Source organism: Melanotaenia boesemani, chromosome 3, assembly GCF_017639745.1.
Source record: "Melanotaenia boesemani isolate fMelBoe1 chromosome 3, fMelBoe1.pri, whole genome shotgun sequence".
NCBI classification, from domain to species: domain Eukaryota; kingdom Metazoa; phylum Chordata; class Actinopteri; order Atheriniformes; family Melanotaeniidae; genus Melanotaenia; species Melanotaenia boesemani.
This window is the reverse complement of record NC_055684.1, coordinates 4196090-4207330: the sequence shown is the minus strand read 5'-3', so window position 1 is coordinate 4207330 and position 11241 is coordinate 4196090. Positions and strand designations below refer to the sequence as shown.

The following is an 11241-nucleotide window of genomic DNA, read 5'->3' as shown; positions in this document are numbered from 1 at the left end:
CATTGTCTTACCCAGAGTGCAGTCGTGACTGGTTCTGGCCTTTATAGCAGGCAGCTACTCTCCCATCTTCCTGGTACTGCATACTGCTAGTGAATCTTTTAGTGGTCCGCAGTACTGGACCGTACCGGCTTACTTTCACCCCTTATAGTACATGGTAAGGGGTCCATCCATCCATCCATTTTCTGCCACTTATCCGGAGTCGGGTCGCAGGGGTAGCTGCCTAAGCAGGGAACCAGGACCTCCCTCTCCTCGGCCACATTCACCAGCTCATCCGGAGGGATCCCGAGGCGTTCCCAGGCCAGCCGAGAGATATAGTCCGTCCAGCGCGTCCTGGGTCTTCCTTTGGGCCTCTTTCAGGTGGGACGTGCCCGGAAGACTTCACCAGGGAGGTGTCCTGGAGGCATCCTAACCAGATGCCCGAGCCACCTCATCTAGCTCCTCTTGATGTGAAGGAGCAGCGGCTCTACTCTGAGCCCCTCCCGGATCACCGAGCTTCTCACCCTATCTCTTCAGCTGCGTTCTGCTTAACCTGCCGATACCCATCAGCTGCCTCTGGAGTCCCACAGGCCAAAAAGGCCCGATAGCACTCCTTCTTCAGCTTGACGGCATCATCGAACTGCGGCCTAGAGTGTCCTGGTGCGAAGTGCACATGTGGGCACTCTTATGTCTAAACAAGGTGTTCGTTATGGACAGTCCATGACAAGCACAGATGTCCAACAACAAAACACCACTTGGACTTAGATTAGGGGGGCGTTCCTCCCAATCACGCCCCTCCAGGTCTCACTGTCATTGCCCATGTGAGCATTGAAGCCCTCCAGCAGAACGAGGGAGTCCGCGGAAGGAGTGCTCTCCAACACCCCCTCCAAGGATTCCAAAAAGGGTGGGTACTCTGAACTGCTATTTGGGGCATAAGAACAAACAACAGTCAGGACCCGTCCCCCACCCGAAGGTGGAGGGAGGCTACCACCGGGGTAAACCCCAACGTACAGACTCCAAGTCGGGGGGCAAAGAGGATGCCCACACCTGCTCGGCGCCTCTCACCGGGAGCAACTCCAGAATATAAGAGGGTCCAGCCCCTCTCAAGGACAGTGGTTCCAGAGCCCAAGCCGTGCGTCGAGGTGAGTCCAACTATACCAGCCGGAACCATTCAACGTCCCTAGAGCTAGCTTCTGCAACCAAGGATCAGACCGCCAGGGTCACCCTTTCAGGCTGAGCCCGACCGGGCCCCATTGGCAAAGGCCCAGCCACCAAACGCTCGCCTCCGTGCCCCACCTCCAGGCCTGGCTCCAGAGGGGGGCCCCGGTGACCCACGTCCGGGCAAGGGAAACCTTGGTCCTTGCTTTCTCCTCATCATAGAGGTGATTTGAGCCACACTTCGTCAGGTCCCTCCCTTAGACACCTGTTTGCCATGGGTGACCCTACCAGGGGCATGAGCCTCCGACAACATAGCCGCTAGGATCGTCAGGACGCACAAACCCCTCTACCACGATAAGGTGGCGGCTCAGGGAGGAGTAAGGGGTAAAGACTGAAACCTCCATTCATGCAGGGGCGGTCCAGGTCAGCTTAAGGCTATTTGTTTAATTTGTTGGTGTTTTGTTTACACAATCCATTGCAAATTTAGCAGAAATCTTGCAGTTTTATCTCAAACATCCTGAAAAAAAAACACTTGACAGAAGGTTCTGATCTTTGGACGATTGCCTTGTTGGCTTGATTGCCTTCCCTTTCACTACTTTAAGAACTTGACAGTTTTTTCAGCGTAATCAGATGAACACTTGAGTTTAGAGTATATTTTCCCCTTGTAGATTTTTACTACATAAAAGCTTTTCGGTTGTTAATGCCCACTTTTGCATAATTGACACAAAACAGCATTAAGATATGGAAAATAATGTTCAAATCAGAGGTACCAGTTTTACTCACATGGACAACTTAAATTGAGGTAATTCTCTTTAGAAATGTCAACCATTCCCCCAAAGTTGAAACCTCCTCCACCAAAAAACAAACAAAACAAGCAGAAACAGTCTTAAATCCATGAATGGCTAGCTCAGAGTCTAATTTAATCAGCAATACTGTTAACTCACATACAGCAGGGGTGTTTGAAGCTTCCGAATGGATTGCGAAAAGATGTGAAACCATCTCAGCACATTTTAATCATAGTTATCTTGGTGGTGAGAGGCAAGACAAGGAGAAAAGACTTCAATTTATGCACTTATCTGCTTCATTAGGCTTCTGATTTGAGATCATAAGAAGCTTTAAATAAGAAGAACTCATTTAAAAAATCAATGACCTTTACAATTATTAGGAATTAACTAAAGTAATGAAAATAATTCTTTAATTACTATGTAATAATAATTACCGACTGTATTTTACACAAGAATAAATTAAGTAACTATTAGACTCCATTAAGCTGGTCAATAATCTAAATTAGTGTGAGCTGGTATTTAAATTGAGACAAATGTTCAGCTGAGGCAGGTAATGGGTGCAGGTGTCTTCAGAGCTGAGGTACAAAGTACAGCTTACAGGTCGGTCATTTTCACCAGTTCCTGTGCCATTATTCAAGCACTGACATCATCCCTGCTGCAACTTTTACAGGGAAATCAGAAATGCAATCCAGAAATGATTGCCGGGCAGAGTGTTGCCGTGGCATCTAAAATGAGATCTAACCTCATTTTTACAACCTGGGCTCCTACAATTTCAAGAAATGAGCATCATATGTGCTGCACATGTGAGCAGGGAGAAACTGCATGTTAGTCACACTCTTATAATGTATGCATTGATTTATTTTTCAGCGGCTGTGTGGTGAGAATTGGATATGGAATATCAATGACATTGCAGTATTCTGTGGCTGATGTTTGAGATTGACTCCTTAACAGTTTTTCCTTGTTATCAATAACTGCTGATCACGCCTCGGTGCTGTGACCTAATATGCAGCTTTGAGTCTCGCTGCCGGTCTCATTTACAGCTACTGGCTCTTTTGTTGCCGAGCTTCATCAAATCCTACCACTTGTTAGTGGACTTGCAATTAGACCAAACGGTCTTTGAGGAACCCTTCTGTTTGCCTCCCCAAGCTGCTTGGCCATTTATCCCAGCTGGATCCCGTGCTCCTGCTGGCTGAGAGAAGTAGTGCCGATGGGTTTGGACGTGACGTGTGTGGAGTTGAACATAGAGATGGCAAAGCAGATGTCCGTGGGGACGAGGGGACACTTCAAGGCAGGATAAGGCATGTTGTTTGTGTTTGTTTCCTCTTCAGTGCTTTTGAGCTATGGCTGCACCTGCTCTCGTTCTATGTTTAAAACCCATATCACTACATGGTGCAACATGAGCTGTGGAATACCGGAGAGACCACAAACATAATGAGATGTTTCTCACAGCTGGCTGAATGGTCTTTACTAAATTATCCAGGGCATTGATTTTATGGGTTACCAAGCTCTGTAGGTATAACAAGAAGACATTTCCAACACAACTTGAATAAAGAATTGTGTTATTTTGCAGCATTACTGCCATGGTAACACTACAATATTTTGTAAATGAGCTACACCGCCATGGGCCAAAGTCTAAAAACTGATGTTGCAAATGTTTCCAGTATTGCAATAATCTTGCCGTTTAAGTGTTTGTAAATCAACCCTTTCCTCTAGAGTCTATTTCATCTGTCATCCAAAACATGATCTGCAAAAGAGAGGCCCCATAAGAGTTCTTCGTGATACCCCTCTTGGTTAAAGATCACTTTGCAACAGTCAGAAAGAATAAAGCTGCTGCACACACAAAAGAAGTGCCTTTAAAGAAGAGACCTAAATGAATATTCAGAGTGAACAAGATGTGCAAGTAAAACATGCCCTTCTCTTTGTAGAGATAAGATCAAGCCAAGAAAGATTTGTGATGATGCAAAGACGGAGCACAAAGACAAAGATGGTGGGGTGTAAACTTAATGTATATCTTTCATCCTTTGATGGGATGAAAAGAAAATCAACTCTGTGGAGTGATTTGGGATCAAGTTGTTAAATGTATTGTTGCATCTGCATTCATGAACTTTTCCAAGTGATTTTTACAAAGTTGTTTAACCAAACAGTGTAAATGCTTATAAGCAGCCTGCTTAAATAACCAAAATAAACAAAGAATTGTTCCACAATACAGTTCATATGTTCTTTGTGTCCAGGACATCTAGGGGCTTCAAAGTATTTTCAAAGTTAAAAACATTTGTCGGTTACTATGTCTGACTTTCAATGAAACAGAAGAGAAATGTAATGTTTTTATTTCCCCTGCCATTTGACAGAATAACAGCATGCTGACAATCACCCTTAACACCTTTAATAACAAAATCAGCATTTACTTTCAATTTTGTGTTGTGAACCTTCGGGTTTAAACTTTTAAGGTGCAGCATGTAACAAAATCAAAGGGTGAAAAAGAAATTTCATATGTACTAAAAAACGTGTTTTTATTGATATATAATCACTTTACTTAATAACTGTTGTGTTTTAATTCTCTTATAATGAGTCATTTATATCTGCTTTCCATGGGTCCACAGTCATGTCCACAACGGTGTCTCTGAACGGACAAACAGGACAAAGGATGGAGGAGTGAGAATCCTCTGAGCTTTAAAGCTGCAGATATACATGTTTTTGACTGGAAGAATTTTGTCCACTGATGGCCACTGTCCATTCATGACTCTGCTTGGTATTTGAAGTGATTTCTATGTCCTTGTTCACCACTAGATGACATGAATAAATGAATGAATGAATGAATGAATGAATGAATGAATGAATGAATGAATGAATGAATGAATGAATGAATGAAACTTTATTTTTATTGCAACATGTGCAACAAATTTTTTTCCAGTACAAACCCGTCCAAGAGAAGACAACGACAACATTTAACTAAACAGGATCAGGCAGACTGAGGCAGCGGCTGCCGTGCAGCACGCCATTTTCACAGATGTAAAAGATGACAAAACACATGACGGAGAGACAGACTGACTGACAAAGCAAAGTTGGGATGACAAGGACAAATTAGGACAGGACTGAGAAGGACTTAGCTAAGAACAATAAAACCGTGGAGTATTTATACTGAGGGAACTCAGGTGTGACAATTAGAAAACAGGTGTAACAAGGGTAAAGAAACATAATTTGAATACCTACAGCCCAAAAGCCCACAGACCATGACACGTAAGTCAGGGGATTTCTAACAGACATTAAAAATTGTTAAAATGAATGCAGTGTCTGAGATTTACTGACTTTTTTCTGCTGTAAATCTTAAAATTCAATGGTTCATTCCTGGTAAATTCCTGCCTGGTAAATACTCAACATCACACCCACCACAACACAAGCATAATCAGAATACCATGAATAAAGTGACCTTTGTGGGTGAATTAGCACAACGCCATATTAATTTCATTATGTACTTAAACATGCAACAGAAGATCTCGTTTCCATGTGATTTATTACAGCACGTGCCACTCAAAGCTGTACAGCTTAATTAAATAGTACATTTTACTCTCATTTGCTGTTTATCTGCTCTTTTTAACTAGTCTGCAGCATGTTAAAGGCAATTAATGATAAGGAGAGCACCTGATACGAGTTCAGGTGGAATTAAATAAATGTATTTGATGAACAAACCCGAGCTAAATAACAGCCATAAAAGATTGTGACTGTTACAGTCAGTGACATCAACCACTGCTTGAAAAACAGTCATGCTTTTGTTTCTTGTAATGTGATTAATTTCAACACAATACAGACACTGGTCTGCTTCTCGTCCTCCTGCTGCCATCCCAAAACTGAGCCAGACACTAACACTGTCCCCGAGGGCGGGGGTGTGTTATATTCCTCCGGCTCAATGCAATACATATTCATTTGAACACAGTCAACCATTATGACAACAACAACAAATATTGTTTTTGCCAGCAAACAAAGCTGCAATCTGTCAGAACAAAACTGTTGTGATGGTTTTGTGTTCCATCAGGATGCTGTGGCCTCATAATATATGACCAGCAACAGCTGTTTGATTCACTTCATATTAATACACATGTAAGGAACATACTCTGACAACAATATGCATTTTTAATTACAAAGGCATGGGATGTGGGGATGCTGACAAAATGTACAAATAAATAAACTCGTACATTTTACTGGGCTTAATAAGTTCTATGATTACAGGAGTGGTTGCTACCTTTGTGTCATGTTCATCGGGCACAACATGAACTACTTTTTACAACAGACATCCAGAGTTACAAAAAGGAGCGCTAATATGGCCCCAAAGTCAGCTGAGACAACAAACTTACTGTTTAGTCCTGTAGAATCTTCATCCTCACTAGTTTAACCTCTTTTTGACCAGACCCTCCTGTACAGGAAGCATAAGATACATGCAGTGCAGAAGATCTCTGCACATGCTAGCAAGCAGCAATCCTAACATGTAGAAGGCCATAATGACGCATGACGCAAGCATTGGGGTAATTCAAACCCCAAACAAAAACATTAGAACAGCACTGCGCACTTTAGAGCTTCTGCTAATTTGCCGCACAAACAAGGTGTGAAATAAAAGCAGACTCTGCTGGTTCCAGAGACGTCCGTCTCATCACGGTGGGACAGAAACTCTGGAGCTAGCAGCCAGAAGCAGAAATCATGTCTTACTGTTGCTGTTTGTGGAGAAAAACTTGATTCCAGCTCTAAACTCTGCTAATGTTTCTCCTATGACTCTGACTTTGTCTGAAATTAATTGTGAAGGTCCTGCTGGTTTCCATGGAGATGGAGGAGGTTTATAGTGAAGGATTCATTCTTCCTACCATAGAATATCTTGGGCTTCACTTCTTTCTGGACCCTCTTGGTGTTTCTAAGGTGAATGTGGGGCTATCCCTGGATCCTCCTGATTCTGATTATTAATCTACATCGAGCGATGGCTTCATATCCACTTGTTAGTGTGTTTAAAGCAAAAATCAGGTGCAGTTTTAACCTGGGAAAGTTACGTAATACATTTTGAATGGATATGAGCTATTTTAACAACTTTGTTTTAATTATTCCATCACCATGGTACATGGTGTCATGTTTGCTGCTCTGCTGTGAAGCTCATCTGCTCCACCTGCTCTGACTGCTCACACTCCTCACCTGCTCCCCGCCCTACTTCAACCCTCTCCAGTCTCTGCTTCCCTGCCAGATGGTCAACTTCCTAACCTTGTTCAGATCCAGAGTTGTTCTTGTTGTTTTCAGACCCCTGGTATTTGAGTCTGCCTGTTTCCTGGCTTTCTCTTGCCTAACCCATGTCGGATGTTTCCAGCCAAGTGTCAACCCGGATTTTGAACCCTGCCTGGACTTTTTGTGAACTACGCTCTCTCTGGATAAGTAGTCTGCTTCATATGACCGTTGCCTGCCCATGACCACGTCTTTTTGGTTATTGGACTTATTGATTTAGCATTTAGCAATCCTCTTTTCCATGACCACATCCCCTTATCCTGTTTAAACCTAAGATTTGGGTGTGGCTGAACGTCCGTCTTCATTACAGTATGGTGGGAAAACACTGTAGTAATCTCACGTCTCAGCTTTCTTTTGGGACAAAGACTATACATGCAGCCCTTGTAGTGTGCATACATATAACGGCTATGCCTCTTCACTGGTCTCATGATTCTATTACGATTATATTGTCAACAATTCGATTTGATTAGATTCAGCAATGCGTTACTATGTTTTGCATCCTCAGTTTCTTTATCACTGCACATTGCGACTTTCTTCATCAATGGAAACAGGCAGTCAGATAATAACGAGCTCCCTGTATGTTTATAATTATTTCAGAAATCAATCTGAATGTCCTCATACTGACAAAGATCAAACATTTAAACAATTTTGTTTTTGTAACTTCATTATTGAACTTTATTCTTCCATTGCCAGAAAATCAAAAACATTACTATAATGTGATATCGTTGCAGTGAACGCAGTGTGTTTTGTCCCTTCAGTCTTTCCGTAGTCAGTTCAGACAGAATATGGCAGTTAATGTTTTTCATGTTCTCCTTTATGGCCAGAAAACATGTGCTGGAACACTGGAAGTATTTCCAGTGGGATACTGTTGTATTTTCTGTATATTCTTTCAGGTTTACAGTTTTCCTAAGTTAAGGTTTTCAAATGGATTCAGCTTCTGATCTGCCGAGCTGTTGCGGCAGTTAGATCACTCCACACATGCAAGTGATGGCAGAATATATACATTACGTTATTATAATCAGTTATGTTCTGTTGCCACATCTGTTGCCAGTATGTTCTTAATTTATTTTGGGTTTGGTTCATACAGTGGCCTTTTTGTGTGGAGTTTGCATGTTCTCCCTGTGTGGGTTCTCTCTGGATATCCCAGCTTCCTCCCACAGTCCAATGTTAGGTGTTAGGTTAATTGGTCATAGGTAGGCTCCAGCTTTCCCACGACCCTGAAATGGAACAAGCAGTGCAGAAAATGAATGAATGAATGATTTACATTTTCTTCTGCTCCAGGTGAATTTACTCTGAGGCAGCAGCATACAGTATATCTTGACTCTGACACTTCTGTAGTAATCTCTTGTCTCAGCTTCTTTTAAGACCAAGATTAAACTTTCAGCCCTTGTAGTTGTAAAGATATACTTAATTTATTTTGGGTATGTCATTTTGGAAAAGGAAAAACATGCCTCACTGTTGAAAAGGTTAAGAAAACATCTTTGAAAGAATGCCTCAAAATATCTTGAAATGCTCACTTAAAAAATGGAGCTAAGAGACCCCTCTACTGTTAACCTAGAGTCCCTCCACATAGCATTACCAAGTGTAGCACTTCCAAAACTCCTCCAGGCTCCAAGAACCTTGTGATCCACTATTTTCTTTACAGGACCAGACAGAGTGCACATGCTCAGTGCTCTCAAGGCCTCGGGTGGGAGAAGAAAGGAGGACAAGACACACACACACACACTCGCTCTTCTAAAAAAAAACAAAAAAATAAAAAACTGTTAGTAGAGTCTCACAAGTGTCTTTCAGTCGTGAGTGCCCCTTAAAGGTCTCTCCCCATTAGAAAACAGAGGTCAGACGCATTGGGTACACGATAAAACACAGTAATCGTGTAGCAGAGGGAGAGCGGCTAGGTCATGCTGGCAGCCTGTTAATTCAGTTGGCTTTGAAAAAGACTGACAATGACAGCCTCTCCGCTTGTCTTGCTGTGTCTGATCTACAGTGATAGTGACACAAGGGAAATGGGACTGCACATTTGGGAGAAACAAACATTTCTGAGACAGCTTGGTTAAAAAAAACAAATAAAAGAAATGATACACTCTGAAAGGGATGTGTTAATCCGTTCTCCTTCCTTCAGGTCTGCAGACAGTAATTACCATATATTTCTGGCACGCTCCAACACTGGCCTGTGATATGGTTAGTGGGGACATGAATGCCGCCCCCTGTCCGGCCTTTGTGATGGATTCTGGTCTGGCTGGTTGTGCCATTCTGGAGCAGCTCGATTACACAAGTAATGTTAGAAAACAGAAAATAACAGCTGCCCTTGCTAAGATAAAATCTGTGCTGCATAATGAAAATTTCCTATATCTGACTTTGCAAATGAACTCAGTCTGCTGTATACAATCTGAAATAGGTTTTATTTTAGTTATGCTGTTACATGTTTACAATCAATAATAATTATAATCGATTATAATCAATGCCTGTAATTACTCAGAGCCTTGGTTGTACACATACTTTGAAATTAAGGCTACTTGCATAGCTCTCTGAATGTCCAAACATTACATTTGCAACACCTCGATTATTTTCTTTTCCAGACTTTCTGTTGTTGCTGTGTATGTGATCATTGGGCCTCATTCAACTGTTCTCTGTTTTTAATTCCTACTTACGAACTTTTTAGATTGTCACATTCACAAAAATCTTTGTATCTTGGATTTGTTCTTAGCTAAAAACAAATCAAACAAACATGCAGGACAAGTCTTATGAACATCTGAGTGTTGGCATGTTTGAACAAAGTAAGAGTTCAGTTCATTAAAATACAATAATAAAACTACAGTAATATTTTTCTCAGATTTTTTTAAACATGTATGAAAAATACTTTATTTTTGTTTCAGGTGTTCAGTCTTTTTCTAACTTGACAGTCATGAACCTTAACATTTAAATGCTACGTGAGACCTGGAGAGTTTGAGATGTAGTTCTTTTTTGTCTTTATTTATTTTATGGTTTATCTGAGTATTGCAGTCTTTGGCCTTTTCTTAAACATACGTTAATGCTGCAAAGCAGCAAACTTACAAAGCCTCTGCATTTATAGATGATTAACAGTCCATCAGGTGTATTTGATCAGAAGCACCTGCTACTGACCCTCTTAATTCTTACGGACACAGTAAGGATGGACTTGTGGATTTTGCCTTACTTTTATTAAATAATGACATTTGTCATGTCTCTTCACTCACTGAAGGAATGGTCTGTTTGGTTTGCTTTGTCTTTTCATTTTTGTTCTTATTCGTCTTCAAAATTTTCAGAATCTTTTTCATGACTTACTGAAACTATGGTGGAGCAGAATTACCTGTTGTAGACTTTAAGACATTTTAAGATTTGAACCATGTCATGTTGCTGATGGGGAATAAGATGGTTCAGTAGAAATGGATCAAAGAAAATAACTGATGAATTGTTAGCAAACAGAATAACTTTGTAGAAAGCAAAAACTGTAGAAAATTTCTAAATAATTAATCAATTTATGTAATAAACAATAAGATATAAACAAATCTTCCTTTCTTGTATATTAAATGTGAAATTAAGAAAATGAGCCATCTTGTATGTAACTGTGTTCTTGTGTTCAGCACTTTGTTCAGCTGTGGTTGTTTTAAAATGCTTCATAAATAAAGTTGGTATGGTATTATATAAGTGTAGCTGCTTCAGCAACAGATACAAAGAGGTGTTCGTTAGAGAAATACAAACATAATCTTCTCCCTGAAGGAGGGGAAGAAGATTGCAACATCCATGCAACCTTTAAACACTGCAGCAGAACCACAGAATCAGGCTTGCATCATTCTTTCAACAGGTGAAAAGGAAAGCTCAGGGACTAAATGAACCCTCAATGGTCCTGCACTCATGAGACTTCCAGCTACAATGATGCAGCCACTTCGTTCCCACAGGGGGAGCAGATACTTATTCAACAATGAGCAACATATCTGAAAATAATAATAATAAAAGAAAGTCTCCAGAGAGCACTCCACCAAGTGATGTAAGTCCCACAAACAAATCATTTCAGTGCAGTCTTTTTGTTTTATTTTTTTTTATCAGACATTGC

General features: G+C 41.1%; 1 protein-coding gene across 3 annotated transcripts in view; it reads right to left on the bottom strand.

Moving 5' to 3' along the window:
- LOC121637452 (contactin-4-like) overlaps positions 1-11241 on the bottom strand; it is a 229672-nt gene that overhangs the window by 91557 nt on the left and 126874 nt on the right. The gene's annotated exons all lie outside the window — the stretch shown is intronic.